Source organism: Coenobita brevimanus, chromosome 52, assembly GCF_032717465.1.
Source record: "Coenobita brevimanus isolate Jiangsu-jjx chromosome 52, ASM3271746v2, whole genome shotgun sequence".
Classification (NCBI taxonomy): domain Eukaryota; kingdom Metazoa; phylum Arthropoda; class Malacostraca; order Decapoda; family Coenobitidae; genus Coenobita; species Coenobita brevimanus.
This window is the reverse complement of record NC_137005.1, coordinates 19,593,629-19,610,302: the sequence shown is the minus strand read 5'-3', so window position 1 is coordinate 19,610,302 and position 16,674 is coordinate 19,593,629. Positions and strand designations below refer to the sequence as shown.

Below are 16,674 nucleotides of genomic sequence, written 5' to 3'. Positions count from 1 at the left end.
ATCAATATGCCTCAATTCATCTAGACAAATATTTCAGGACTATGGGGTATAAATGTTAATTATTTCAAGGCTGAAGAGTATGCTGACGACATACAGACGCTTCTTAATAATGAGAACATTCGGGGATTGTGTATGCTCCTTCCTCTGCATTTCTCAAGATTGGAGATTACATAGTGCATAGTTGCTCCTCATCAGCCTCTCCTATATAAATTTCCATCTTATTCTTTCTAACATCCACGTATTTTTTTCTGTATTTTTCCTGCCGGCTTTATCATTTGGTGTGGTGGGTGGGGGAAAGCCTTCCTCTTTTCTCTTCTATATTCTTATGTGTTGGTTTGACTTGGTTGAATACAGATAACCTCGTCTTGGTACAATAGGCTTCGTGTTGTCTGTGTGTCCAATGATTCTCTCTCTCTCTCTCTCTCTCTCTCTCTCTTTCCAGCAGGGCACCCGGCGTTGCCCGGATTAAAAAGGAGAAGACTCTAATACTATTCATTCTTGTTCAATCTTTCTTTCTACTCCAGATTTTATTTTTATATATAAGGAAAGAGGAACCAGAGGCCAGGAGCCCGCAAACCATTCCTTCCGAGAAAACAGCAACAACAAAAGCCAAATTCAAGATCCTTTCATTTCGAGATGCCTGGAACACTGCGTTTAAAAGACCATGGACCTCTTATGGTTTTGAAGAGGGATTATAAGAGGTCCAGGAACTTTCAGCTTTCTCAGACTAACGCACAGTATTTGTGTGCACTTGTTCACTATTACCAATGACCTCAAATAACCTCCGACCGGTGACCTCAAATGACCTCGGAGGTCAAACTCACATAACCTACGTCCGAACTGGAGGTCATGTGAGTCTCCATGCGAAGAATTGGGATTCTGGTTCCAGTCATTCGAGCGTATAACACCGGTGACATTAAATGACCTCGGGGGTCAACCTCACATACTGCAGCCTATGTCCGAACTAGAGGTCATGTGAGTCTCCATACCGAAAATTGGACTGCAGGGGTACCCGGCGTTGCCCGGGCCAAAACTTCAAATGACCCAAATCTTAATTTTGATCCCCTGAAAAGCCATCCTTGTGTCACCCTGATTCAGATTATATGAGTCTAGGGGTCTCTGGCCCTTGGTTTAGGCATCTCTTCACCAGGTGGGTCTTCTCATTAACAATTCAATGGGTAAGTGTAACTCGTGACCGAACATCAGTTTTGCAGGGTTGTAGCTGGTAGGCTCATGGGATGCAGACCGATATGCCACCAACAACACACGTAATTTCTGGTCCCATTCCATTTGTCCCTCTATGCAGTACTTGGGCAGTTCTTGTCCCAGGGTCTAGCTGAATTTCTCCAGCATCCCATCTGACTGTGACCATAGTGAGGTCGTCCTAGCATTCTAGATCCCCAGTCACTTGCAACACTCACGGAACACAGCAGAATCGAAGTTCTACCCTGATCTGAATGTAGCTCTTGTGGCATCCCATAGTGACAGATAAACTGGTCATCCAACACCTGAGCAACAGTCCCATCTTGATCAGGGATGGCATAGGCTTCTGGCCACTTTGTGAAGTAGCCCATGGCGACACATATATGTATCGGTTTCGTCTTTCAGTGAGTGGCAGAAGTCCAGCAATGTCCACCGCGACTCTTTCCATCGCTGCACCCACTTTTTACAGCTGGAGAGGGACTGAACACTTTTCTTGGGTCTCATCTTGATATAGTATACATCACAGGCCCGACACACAACTTTTCAATATGCTGATGCATGCCAGTCCAGTAGAACCTCTGTTGTAGCCAACTTAAAGATTTCTTCACTCCCAGGTGCCCACTAGTGATCTGGTTATGGAATTCTTCCAAGATCTCGGACCTCATCTTTTCCGAACCACCTGTTGCCAATACTTGCTGAGGCCATCAGGTATCTCCCAGTCGAGCTCCAGTAGTCCATTGTTCAAACGAAGAAGGTCCCACTGACTCCAGTAGCTCTTGATGGCAGGGCTGAATCCGGAAACTTCTTCCCAAGATGGTCACACTGTACTTTGCTGCAGCCACTCTAGCACTGATTGTAAATCTGCATCCTCCATCTGCATCCTCTTCAGGTCTTCTTCATCTGATGTTGGCCCTGTCACTGCACTACAGCTGCATTTCTTGCTATGCTCGTCTTTTTTACTACACTGGTGGCATTCTGGGTCACAAGGCCGGTGACTCAGGCTGTCAGCCTTGCCATGCAATCATCCAGGACGGTGCTGCACCTCATGATTGTGCTGGTCTAGCTTCCCAAGCCAGCATGCCAGTTGTCCTTCTGGATTCTTTAATTTATTCAGCCACTTCAGTGCCGCACAATCTGTCCTGATGATGAAGTAGGACCCATACAAGTAGGGATGGAAGAAATCAAGGCTCTTCCTCACTGCCAAGAGCTCTATGGGTCACACAGTAGTTCCAATCAGGAGGGCTGAGCTTCTTGCTGTAATACACCACTACATACTCCTTCTCGTCCTTCTTCTGTGACAGGACTATAACACAGTAGTCCCTAGCATCACAATCCAGGATGAATGGCTGACTCTGATCAGGATATGGCAATACTGTAGAGTTTCCCGACTCATGTTTGAGTTCGTCGAAGGCTTTCTTAGTCACTGCTGCCCATGCAATCTTCTGCCTCTTCCCCAACAGCTTGTGCAGAGGTGCAGCTGTCCTTGCAAAGTCTTTGACAAGACACCGGTAGTACGTACATAAGCCCAAGAAACTCTGTAACACCTTCACACAAGTTGGAACCAGCCAGTTTTCCACAGCTGCCACCTTCTCTGGATCAGTACAGACTCCGCCCTCACCTACAATGTGTCCCAGGTACTTCTTTTCCTTTTGAAACAAGTGGCACTTCTTGGGGTTCAGCTTGAGGTACGCATCTCAAATCCTGTTGAACACGTCTGACAGCCCGTCCAATCCCTGGTCGAAAGTCCGTCCAAACACAATTACATCGTCCAGATAAATGAAAGCCGCCTGCCAGTGCAGGCTTTTCAGTATGTGATCCATGAGATGCTCAAAAGTACCCTGGGGCATTGCATAAGCCAAAAGGCATCACCTTAAACTGCCATAAACCCCGCCCATATTAAATGGCTGTTTTCTCCTTATCCTTCTCTGCAACCTTGACCTGGTGGTATCCTGCCTTCATGTCTAAGGTGGAGAACCACATGGCACCTGACAGAGCATCCAGGGTGTCATCATTTCTTTGCAAGGGGTATGCATCTTTGACTGTCACTTCATTCAGGGCCCGATGATCTTCACAGCACCTTACTAAACCATCCTTTTTCCTTACCAGAACCGTTGCTGATGCTTAAGGACTGCTGATCTTTTCTGTCACTCCTTGACTTTGGAGATTCTCCATCACCTTCTCTATTTCTTGCCGTTGGGCTGGCGCCATCATCAGCACTGGCTGTTTAATCTGGCAGTGATCCCCGGTGTCTATACAATGCTCCACCAGAGCAGTGCACCCTAGGTCTAGGTCTCTGGTGGAAAAGACATCAGCAAACTTCGTCAGCAGCTGCTTCAGCTTCAGCATTTGTGAGCCATCCAAGCATTGGCAACTCCTTGAAAATAGGACTTGTAAGTGGTCTGGCAGATAACCTTCTTCATTGACTACACTCCTTTTGCAGGCCTTTCTCTAATGCAAATCAGGGTCCACTACCTGGCACAGTCCCAGAATTTCTCCCTTGTTGATCTTCTGTGGCTCACGGGACAAATTGGCCACACAACCGGCACTTCACCTGCATCTGTTTCCACCAAAGTTCTCCACATCATCACTCTGGCCTTCATCTTGCATTGTATATCAGGCTCCACTACCCCTAGACAGTTGCCAAAAGAGCCACTCACCTTGCACTAGAGCAGTGGTTCTTAAACTTTCTCATGCAGCGGACCCCTTTTCTTAAAACTCATCATGTGGCTGACCCTTAATTATGAGTAGATTTCCCTCCTACCCTACCTCTTGAGTTTAAAGGTGTTTGTAGGCTATAATATACTAAAATTGTTACTGAATTATTTATTAATGGCTTAACTTGAACATAACTGTTCAAATTTTACTTCATATAAATCATAACATTATTCATTTTACAATTTCATTTAACAGTTTTACTGTTTACCTGATACTCAAATTAGCCTGCAGACCCCTTGGAATGTTCCACAGACCCGTGGGGGTCCGTGGACCACACTTTAAGAAACACTGCACTAGAGCAACAGTTGTGGTTTTGGGGGTATCATTATACGGCAGAACACCCTCACCTCGCCACCAGAACTGGTACGTCTCACTGCCATGATGGGAACCAAACTTCCTCGAACCTTCAGCTTCATGGAGCAGAAGTCCAGATCACATCCCATGGACATTAGATAGCCCAGACCAAGAAGGCAAGGATCCTCCATGTTGACCACGTAGATGGGAGGACTAGCCTCTTGCCTTGCCACTTCAGTCTGGACATCCACGGTTCCCCTCAGTTCTGCACGGGGCCCCGTTACACCACACAGTTGGTTTGATGACTCAGGCAGATGTCGGTGATATAACACATCAGGTCTCACAAAAGTTTACTCTGAAGGTGAATCAGTCAGTAGGGAACACATCTCTCTGTCTATTCTTCCGTCTACTCCAACACTTTCGATTGCAGTTCTCTTGCATTTTCTCAGTGGTGGGGCTACATTTTTTTTTTCACAAGAAAGAAGGAACCACAGGGAAGGGGCATGCAAACCACTCCTTCCAAGAAAAAAACAAAAACAATACAAAAGTGAGCCAAATTCAAGATCTGTTCATTTTAAGATGCCTGGACACACTGCATTTGAAAGACTGGAGATCATAGGAAGTAGGAAATACAGACAGAGGGAGACAGTTCCAGAGTTGACCTGTTCCATAAATGAAGGACTGGGAGTAACAGTTAACTCTTGCATTAGAGAGTTGGACAGAAAAGGGATGAGAGTGTATTGCTAGACAGGTGCTACACACCCATCGTAGAGGTGGAGGGATGCAAACAGACAGTTGAGAGGAGCAGTGACCATTGAAGTAGCAATAGAAAAGAGATAAATATGCAACAGTGTGGTGAAGAGACAGAAGTTGAAGGGAGCCAGTAAGAGAAGGAGAGTTGAGACAAAAGGCCTTTGACTCCACCCTATTGAGAAGAGCTGTATGTGGGGAGCCTCCCCACACATGAGAGTTGTACTCCAAACAGGGGCGAATAAAACCCATGTATAAAGTCAACAACTGTGCAGGGGTAAAGAAGGTACGGAGCCAACTTAGGAAACCTAATCTCTTGGAAGCAGATTTTACAAGAGATGCAATATGATCTTTCCAAGATAAATCCCGAGTGAATGAAACCCCAAGCATGTTCAAGGATGATGCAGGATTCAGCTGGATAAAATTAAACATTAGTGGGGACTCCTGTGGAAGATTATGTTGGGCTGATAGGTGTAATTGAGTTTCTGATGCACTAAAAACAAAAAGATTATTTTTACTCCTGTCAAGTCAGACATTAGGTATGCCATAGCCTCATCCCTTCTCTGTTGAAGCAACTGCTGAGGTGGACATTGTGGGAGCCGAATGGAAAGGTGAAGGGTGGAATCATAAGCGTACGAGTGGGCAGGGTTAGATGTACAGCTTAGATCATTGATGTATAGAAGGAAAATAGTCAGTAATAGGACAGAACCCTGAGGAACACCACTGTTGATAGATCTAGAAGAACGATGGCCGTCTACAGCAGCGGCTATAGAACGACCAGAGAGGAAACTGTAGATGAAGGCACAGATAGAAGGATAGAAACCATAAGAGGGCAGTTTGGGAATTAAAGATTTATGCCAGACTCGATCGAAAGCCTTTGACATGTCAAGTGCGATTGAAAAGCTTTCGCCAAAGTCCCGAAAGGAAGATGACCAGGAGTCTGAAATGTAGGTGAGAAGATCGCCAGTGGAGTGTCCCTGATGGAACCTATACTGACAATCAGAAAGAAGGTTGTGATAGGAAAGATGGTTTAAAATTTTTCTGTTAGGAACTGACTCGAAAACTTTTCAGACACAGGATGTTAAAGCAATTGGACGATAGTTAGAGGGTTGGGAATGGTCACCCTTCTTTAGGACTGGCTGAATGAGAGCAAACTTCCAGCAAGAAGGAAAAGTACGAGTTGACAGAAAGAGGCAAAAGAGTCTACCTAGGAAGAGTGGAAGCACAGAAGCACAGTTCTTGAGGACAACAGGAGGGACTCCATCCGGCCCATATCCCTTGTTAGTATTAAGGCCTGTGATAGCAGAAAATACATCAGCTGAAGAAATTTGAATGTCAGCCATGAGGAAGTCAGAGGGGGGAAGTGATGGAGGAACACCACCGAAATCGTCTAAGGTGGAATTAGAGGAGAAAGTCTGAGCGAAGAGATCTGCTTTATCAGTAGAAGAAATAGCTACAGAACCATCAGAGTAGAAAAGAGGAGGGAAGGATGATGAGGTAAAGTTGTTAGAAAGGTTTTTGGCAAGGTGCGAGAAGGAGAGGGAAGAATTCGAGTTGGAGAGTTGAGAGCATTTAGTATGGATGGAATTATTTTTACCAGAGTGAGGAACAGACTTAGCATGATTCCGGGCAGAAACATAAAAAAGATGTGATTCAGGGGTGTGTTGGTTTGGGTAACTTTTAAAAGCCCTCTCCTTGTTGTGGACAGCATTAGAACAAGCGTGATTAAACCAAGGCTTTCTTGCATTAGTTAAAGGATATGAGAAGTGAATGTATGCTTCCATGCCTGAAAGAATAACCACTGTAATGCGCAAGGCACACTCAGATGGCTCCTGGCCATGGAAGCAATAATCATTCCAGGGAAAATCAAAGAAGTACTGCCTGAGGGCCTCCCAATCTGCAGCTCCAAAGTGCCACAGTCGACGTTTCTTTGGAGGGTCCACAGGCCGTATCAGAGCGATAGGATAGGTTAAGGTAATTAGGTTGTGATTAGAGGAGCCCAACGAGGAGGAAAGATTAACAGTGTAAGCAGAAGGATTAGTTGTAAGAAAAAAGTCAAGTATGTTGGAGCTCTCTCCAAGGCAGTCAGGGATACGGGTAGGGTGCTGTACAAGCTGCTCTAGAACATTAACCCCTTAACCACGGGGCGTCACTTTCGTGACGCTTGCCCACAATGGATCATACCGCGGGGCGTCACTTTTGTGATTCTGTGTTATTTTGAATTATCCCGGGCTTTCAAGTGGTGGCTTGTATCATCTATCAGTACTGCCAATGTCCAACACTAGTCAGCACTCCAAATCTCATCTGTACTCCCATCCATTGTTGACATTTTAGCCATTTTCCCCCGTTTCTGACTCCCCTCCCTACCTCCCCTCCATTACCCTGTCCCTCACCTCCCTGGCCATGCTCTGCTAAGTAAATCTCTCCCGGATTTTTCCACAGATTTCATACACTGAAATAAGCCCTATTCCCTATACTTATACAAAATAATATATACAAAAAAAATAAGGTAAGTGATAGTGGTATACACCAGGAATTGGCTAATTATCACCTGACAACACATCACATGCATTCATTCGCTACATTACCACGGTAATTTCCCCTTTGAATTATGCCTTGTAATCTATTTCTGTAATAAAAATATATATCAGAAAGGAAGGGAGAAGCCTAAGTGACATTTACATTCACCTGGAACTACCTATTTCTTTATGTATTGCTGAGATTTTCTACCAATAATTTATTAGCATGTAAGTTAGCAGCTGTCAGCCCCATTGTCACTGTCAACCCTTGCCTTCTTAGATAAGCCGCGGCATTTAGTTCCTTGTCCTCCGCTGTGGTCAAAGCATGTCGCACTCATGCCCCGCCATTTCTGCCGCTTCTGCGCCCATTGCAAAGGGCCCCGTGACCTCTACACCCAGAAAAACTCGTGGGGGAAGCAGGAAAGGACTAAGTGACTCTGCAGTGGAATGTGAACTAGCGGAATTATCAATGGTGATGATGGATAGTGGTTTTGACCCTTCGGGGGATTCGTGTGTTGAGCTGGGTGAGGAAATCGTGCCAGAAACTACTAGTATGAATGCTTCAGTGTCCCAGGTTATCCCTAGCTCCAAGGGAAAGGAGCCGTTAGTGCAGCAAGGGAAGGAATTTGGGAAGGCAGTATAAAGGCGGCGGGTTAGCCCCAGAACAATGGCCCCGCGTGACCCAGCCAGCCATGAGTCCCGAGTTGATTCACCTCCCCGTTCCCCAAGCCCCACTTCACTCATTTCTTCCTCTTCTGCTGAATTATCTCTGGAGTCTTTGTCGTCGGAGTTACCACCAGCATCAACAGTGAAGGCAGGCCGTAGAGGAAGAGGTAAATCCCTGACCCGTAAAAGTAGAGTTGCTAGTAGAGTAAGGGCTGCTAGTGCTGTATGGCAACCCAGGGTCAATGGAGTGACCTTGAATGTGATAAATCTGCCTCACAGCCACCCTCCACCCTCACCCACCCTACACTGCCACGAGAGGGAATCCTGGACGCCTTTGCTTGGATGGAAGGGTCCGATTTTGTCCCTGAACATCTCGATTTTGAAGAGCGTTCCTCAGGAGTACAGCCTGCCTTCATTCTTGACGAGGATGCTGAGCGTGTGGACTTCCTTCTAGCCTTCCTCGATGACGAAGTCATAAAGCACATATGTGATGAGACCAACAGGTATGAATCACAATGTGCTGCAAGTGGTACAGGTGCAGCCAAGATGCAACAGTGGACCATGCTGGGAGTGCAGGAGCTGTATGTGCTCTTCACCCTCATGCTTCTCATGCCACACTCAAAGAAGCATGAGTTGGAAGAATACTGGTCCATGGACCCCTTACTACCCTCAACCACCTTCAATAAGTGCATGGCCAGAGATCGCTTCCGGAACATCATGGGAAACCTGCACTTTGCCGACAACGATGTACCTTCCCAAACCGACCCACTCTGGAAGATCCGGGAGATTCTGAGCAGAATGAAGGATAAGTTTATGACATTCTTCCACCCATTTCAGAAGGTTGTCATTGACGAATCCTTGGTTTTGTTCAGAGGACGTCTTAGGTTTGTGCGGTACATTCCAAGCAAACGCCATCGCTTTGGAATTAAGTTCTTTGTACTGCGCGACTGTAAGACGGGGTACATCCTTGACTTCGTCATTTATTCAGCCAGCACTGTCCATCTTGATAAAACACACCCCCTTGGCTTCTCAGGCTGTGTAGTGAAAGTGCTCCTTGAAAGGTATTTTGGTGGGAATCATGTGCTATATACAGACAACTATTATACAGCACCGAAACTTGCCAAATACCTTTCAGAGCACAGCATCGGCTCCTGCACCACTGTGAAAAGTAATCGTGCCTACTTCCCCAAATTCCCAGAGGCAGGAACCTCGCAGTGAGGAGACATGCACATATGCAAGTCTGAGAAGATGCTGGCAATACGGTGGCATGACAAGAGGGTCGTGCACATGCTCACCACCGTACATAAGGGGGAAATGACAGAAAGTGGGAAGGTCGACCGTAGGACAGGCGAACCTGTGAGGAACCTCATGCTGTGTTGGACTACAATATCAACATGTGGCTCGTGGACAAGTCCGACATGATGATTGGAGAGATCGACTGCCTCAGGAAGAATACTAGGTGGTACAGGAAAGTTTTTCTGCATCTCATAGACATGATGCTGAACGCCTTCATCCTGTACAAGATGAAGGTCAAGCCACCCAAGTCCTTGCCCCTGAGGTTGTTCGCCAGGACTTGTGTTCAGCAGCTGCTTGAAAGATATGGTAGGGTGACAGCAGCCACTCCAAGGCGCCATCCAGTAACACTTCCCGACAGACTTGGGCAGAGGGCGTACATGGATCGGCACAGACTGGTGCAAATGCCTGCCACAGGCAAGAGGAAGGCTGCGATTCGCAGGTGCCAGGTGTGTGCACATACCACCCGATGCACGCCTGAGCACAAACGCATCTTTTGGCAGTGTGCTGAGTGCCAGGTTCCCCTCTGTGTTACCTGTTTCTTTGATTACCACAGCCAGAAGCAGTTGTAAAAGTGCAAGTGGGAAAGGAAAGTAATGTGTAATGTGTAAATAATGTGTAAATAGCAAGTGAAAGCAATGGATGTACAGTACATATGAGATTGAACAGTGTAATATAGTTTTATGTTACTGAATGTGACAGTGAATAACATAGTGTAAGTAAAATAGAAGTGTAAATATTGAAAATACAATAGAAAATGTAACTAGAAATGTAAGCAATTAGTAATATAAGAATATGAGTACAAATACTTGATGTTATAACGGTGAAAGTGAATCCGTGGCTCTCTAAGTATTTTACTGAATGAAAAATTGAATGACTTCAGTGATAATAAACTAATACTACTGAAGGAAACTTATGGATAAAGACTCCAGATATATATAAGTGTTATATAGTAATAGAAATATAAAGTGTGAGGGGTTTTATGAATAATAAATGACAGAATACCAACAGCGAACTAGCGCAAGTGGGAAGGTCATACGAGCTCGTAATTTTCATTGCTTTCACAGTGTTTTTTTTTTTGGAGTATGGATCCCGAACTACTTAATAATCATAGAGTAGTGTTTATAGTGTTAATATCTGGCTGTGGTAATCATATTACGGGTTGTCGGGAAGTGTAAATTGAAGACTTCGTTACCCAACTTCAGAGGTCTCTACAAGTCCTACGGTAATCGATGAAGGCTCAACAAACATCCCAGGAGAAAGCTGAAGGTATGTGCCATATGCGTATATAATTTTAATATTCTAGGACTAATAACTGATTTTTGGCAAATATTTTTTTAGAGTCTGTCGGAGCCTGAATAACCCCGCGGGACACGCAAAACACTGGGAAATATGCCCGTGCTGTAAGGGTTAAGGATAGAAAAGATGTAGGCATTTTCAACAGGTGGATCAGTGAAAGGAGAGGAGAGCCAAAGGTGATGGTGAACACTGAAATTTCCTAGAATGGAGATTTCAGAGAAAGGAGAAATGGATAGAATGTGTTCCATCACGGAAGTAAGATAGTCAACGAATTTTTCATAGTCAGTAGAATTAGGAGATAAGTAAACAGTGCAGATATATTTAGTCAAAGAATGACAAGGAAGGTAAAGCCAGGTAGTAGAGAATTCAGACTGTTCAGTCCTTTACTTTCAATATGTAGATTACTAAACTTTAACCGGCCAATGTAATTCACATTCTTATACACCTAGTTTAGTGTTTATCAAAATAAACACAATTTTATTACTATTTCGTGTCATTGCATGCACAATCTGATTAATAATTTTTTTTTTTTTTTTTTTATGTGTCCGACTCTGGGCATAGGCTTCACAGCCTGCTATCAAGGCCCAGCAGTCCTCCTACATACCATACACCTCTACATGCCACCACTTCGGCGCTAACACCCACCGTCCATATTGAATACATGCTAGGGCTGTCTCATGCAGGACTGGTGTATTGGTATTAGCGGGGGTATTTTTACGACATGTCGGCGGGTCTTCTGGTAGATCAGTAAAGCCCGATTTAATGAAATTCAAATCCTTAAACTGTTCCCTGCCCCAGCCGGGATTCGAACCTGGGTCCGTCAGGACTGCAGGCCACCTCTCTACCGATTGAGCCACCGCACACACTTTAGTTTTCTTTTCCAGTGTTGCCCTTGAAGAAAATGAGCACTTCAGAATGATAATCACTGAGTCCCGCTCGTTTTGGTTTTAGCACGTCCTTCTCCAATGAAAACAGACTTTCCACAGCAGCACTGGATGGTATTGGCGTGTCATAAGTTACAAATAAGTCTCTGAAAACTTTGCAAGGAGAGCTGTCCTTGTTGATTTTATGTTTCTGGGGTTTCTCCAAATATCCCTTTACTAGCTTTATCCCAGTCTCCTTTTTCTTCCTCCCTTTTGCATAGAGGGGTTCGAAAAACTCTTCCTTGACATCCTGCTTGTCATCATCATCAGTGGTCCTGCTCTCCGCATCTTCTAACTTGCCCTCCAGTAGTGACACCATCTTCTCCACCGTCCTCCTCATTTTCTCTGTCGTAGGAGGCAGACTCAGGTAACCACGCCAACCACGATAGCTTGAATTAGGGATGAAAAGCAGCAACAAGCAGGCAGTTAGTGTACTTGAAACGGTGGTCAAACCTGCCTTCCACACCTCCAATCACTACATTCACTAAAGGCTTGCACACTGTCAGATCAGCGCTTTCCTTCACCTCTTTTAATTTCTTGAGGCACATGGCCAGTGTCGGCAGCAGCACTGCCATGTAGGCCTTCTCCTCACCATTTTTTTTTATCACACGATGCATGAATATAGATAAATAAAATGTACCAGTACCGAGTACTGACAAAATATGCTTAAAAATGTACCGTTGGCACCAATTTCGGTACATGAGGAGAAATGTAATGTCACTACTGCTACCAGTACTCGAACTGTAATGTGGTAATGTAACTCGGTAATTTTGTATCTCATTATTGCCCACCTATGCTTATACCTATGGATCATTTTGTGCTTGAAGAGGGTATTAGCTATCACCAACCCCCTCCTGGCACAAATGTCAACTTAATCACTACCATTCTCATCTATCTCAGCAGGCACACCCCACTTACCAGCTACTCCACATTCCCTACTTTACCATTCATATCGCCACTCATAAACACTCATTCCTTTCAAACTTTCCCAAGCATACTTCCACATTTGTCCAGAATTCTTCTCTCATTCTGCTTGCACGATCTTGCGTTGGTGCATACACGCACACAGTCACCCACATTTGTAGTCCAACTTTCAATCTTACCCACACAATCCTTGAGCCAACTGTTCCATACTCTCTTACAATCTCCTTCCATTTGTTACTCACAACAATTCATTCTCACCTACTCCTGCGAATATACCCCATTCATACTCCGATTCTTTCACACTCTCGCCTCACCATTTAATTTCAGTTAATCCACATGCATCCGCTTTCACACCCTCAAGCACCTGAATAACCTCTCTGTCTTTTACCTGATCATTTGCACCCCTTATATTCCACGTCGCTATCCGTATCATGTCCTTTGTTCAGTCCTTAGTTGTCATCTTTTGGTCAGTCCTGATCCGAGGCTTCTTGTTCGTATTTTAGTTAGTTGTTTTCCGGGGAGGGGCACTAACCCTCCGCCAACCCACTTGTTGCCATGTAGGGAACACGTGTTGGTTGGCTTAAGGTTATCACTCAGCGTTGTAAATGCTTTCCTGGTTTACAAGAAATCATTTGTCTTGCCACTCAATGTAGCGCTACCCTGAAACCAGAGTACCACCACACTAAGTGAGTGGATGATGGGCGCCCCCACCTACCAGAAAAGTTGTTTGTCAAAAGTGGAAAAAATGGAAATTAAGACTATACTTCACCATGAATCCTAAAGGAACAGACAAACGAGAATGAAGGACACAAATTTGAGAGTTGCTGTGTTGTCAAGTGTTGTTCACCTGGATGGAGTGCAAAAGCGCACCTAACTTCCAAGCTAGAGAAGTGGTTCTCAGAAACATTTTCACACTTCAGTTTCTGTGGTTCTAATTATGAGAGAAACCCCTAGTTTGCTTTTTTCTATTCGTAGAGAGCTGTATTTTAAGGTTATGCAAAAAGAACACTCTAAAGAATCTGTGGGTGAAAACCAGCTGAGGGTATAAGGTGTATAAATATTTTGAATTCAACTTTTTTTTTTTTTTTAGCTTTAAAACTTCTTAACTCCCAAACTATTGGGTTTAGTGCACTACTGTTTGTTGCACCAGGCACAGTGGCAATTCTACTCATCAATTAATGGCAATACTGGAGGAGTTTTAAGCTGGCGCTCCTCTGCAGTTTTGACTTCTGCTCGTTGAAATGGTTTGTATTTATCTGGGGTATCTGCATGAAATTTCAGCCTTTGCTACGTCTCATGACATAGGTTTCATAATCTGTATATATATATATGTATCTGTAACTAAATACCTTGGCTGCTTCCCCCAGTTTACTCATCCACACACACACACACACACACACACACACACACACACACACACATTCATTCACATGACAAATTTAGGTGCTGAAAAAACTCTCAACACAAAAGTTCTGAAAATGATTTCTCGTCCAGTGTGCGTGCAGCCAGCAGCTAAATGTAGCGTTAACACAGCTGAAATTCACCAAATACTTGTAAAACACTTTTTTTCATTATTGCAAAGTGCACAGTACTATGGTACGATAAATGGTTTTGTGAATTATGTTACTGGCATAATTAACCCCAGTAACGAATGGGTGAAATATAAAATAAGTGATAATGTAAGGAGACAGGTGAGCCGTTAAGAACAGTAAATCTTTTCCTTATCAGTTTTGCGGGCTGTAAGGGGTAACCGAGTCCCCATGTGTATTTACCCAGTGGTGAACATTGCCTTCTGGACTGATAACACACCAGATGTTTTCCTCACAAATTACACAGAAAATCCCTCTTGTCCTTGAAATACTGGGTGTGACAATGTGGGAGGAGCAAAGTAGGGATGTTTGCCAATTAGAAGCCTAAATGGCGTTTTTGTCACGTTCTTGATGGCACGCAATTGTTCTGTGTGGAGTGTATGAAGCCCTCACTGGTAGCAGGTGCCTCTATTGTTTCTGTATGGACGGAGATTATTTTCAAGACAGCCTAGTGGTTAATTAGCTGAGAGAGGCGAAGTAAGTTCATTCATTCATTCATTGCCAGACCCCATGTATCCCAAACAGGGTGGCCAAGGGCTTAGAGTTAATTGTTTTACAGGGAGGGGCACTAATCCTCCACCAACCCCACTTGACACGTAGGGATGCCAACAGCATCTGGTGTTCCCAGGCGGTCACCCATCCAAGTACTAACCAGACCCAACGTTGCTTAACATCGCTGATCGGACGGGAAGCGGTGTACTCAACGTGGTAAGTCTGCTTTTATAAGCTTAAGGAAAGTGTGAAGAGACACATTTTGTCTTTTTTTGTACACACATTCCTGTACACATTTTTGTCTCATTTTGTACACACATTTTTGTACACACATTTTTGTCTCATTTTGTGCATACATCCCTGTACACATTTCTGTCTCATTTTCTGTACACACATTTTTGTACACATTTTGTCTCATTTACTCTCACGGTACACTGTTGTCACATTGTGTTGCACTTTTCCCCAACACTACCCAATACGTGACTTTGATTACAAAACGCACTGTTTGCACACCATTTCCTAATTTTGGTTCACTACTCCATTTACACTAGTGTGTGAATTATATCTGGATTTAACCTTCGAAGTCTCCACGTTTCCTCGAGCTTTGTGAGTACTTACCCAGTGGGCACAGCTCGTGAATTCCACATCTTTTAGTCATGGATATTTGTGAAATCTCGTGTACACCAGTATTCACCAGATTCCTACATCTTTTCCACGTGGAAACTTAGCTGAGAAGATCTTGTGTAAAACTGGATGAAGAATTCATGTGAATTCTCTCAGAATAGTATGAGATATATATGTGGTGGTACAATTCACATGAAATAGATTAGTTCCGATTGTGATTCTGTATAGAGCAGTGAGTATATGCCTTTTTTGGTATATATGAAAGTAATTATGTAGCCTGCCTATTAGCACTTAATAATATTTATTGATTGGAAATTAAGATACATATACACACATATATATATATATATATATATATATATATATATATATATATATATAAGGATATTCCCAACATAGTCGTTTCTATTGCTCTTTGGGAATATCTTTGAGGGACAGAAAAACATCATTTTTGGTGATTTGATCGTCATCCCCGAGCTAGGCAACTATTGCCATATAGCCCCACTAAGTTACAGGAGCGCGCTACCACTCCCGCCAACGGTTACCCATGAGAGGCCCAAACTCACAACTTCGTGATTGCGAGTCGGACGCTCTACCTCTGAGCCACCCCGCCCTCTTTATCTTTGGTCAGGGAGCAGACTAAATTAGTAAAAGATATTATAGAAGTTATAAAAAAACAGAAATGGAGGTGGGCAGGTCATGCTGCTGCTGCTGATGATGATGATGATGATGATATATAAATCATCATCAGCCATTTAGTGTCCTGAACAAAGACCTCCCCGAACCTTCATGAATTCCATATTTGAGACAGACAGACAGACAGACAGACTGAAGTGGTTGTGGATAATTCGTTACCTAAAATGATCATCTCTCTTAATTAAGCAATATAAATGATGGTACGGTAGATATTCATGATATTCAAAGTAATACTTTTTATGTGCTTATTAAACATTTTTATTATTATTATTATTATTATTATTATAATTATTATTATTTTTAACTAATGCAAAATAATACTAGATCATCGACATAAACAACACTCCTCAAACACTGTGTTGCCATGTTCATACAATCTAGCCAAACTTTCTTGCTAGTTATAGAGGAATTCACTTTGATCATGTATAAATATTTACTTTTTACATCTAATGACATTCTATAAATGTTATAGTTATTTGAGCCATTTTAAATGAAATTTTAATATCTGTGGCATTATTCTAGATATTTTGCCATTCCATCTTGCTACTTATAGTGAAGTTTGAGTATTTTCAATGGTAACCTTGCACAAACATTAAAATCCTGCGTTTACCATACGTACACAGGCACAAGCTTTGAGGGAAGGTAAGATACTTGAAGTACTCTATCAATTTTCAATATCAAAAGTTA

General features: G+C 43.5%; 1 pseudogene; it reads right to left on the bottom strand.

Annotated features, from left to right (window-relative positions):
• Nucleotides 1-14,778: 14,778 nt before the first annotated feature.
• LOC145400602 (5S ribosomal RNA) lies at nt 14,779-14,897 on the bottom strand (annotated as a pseudogene).
• Nucleotides 14,898-16,674: the final 1,777 nt, after the last annotated feature.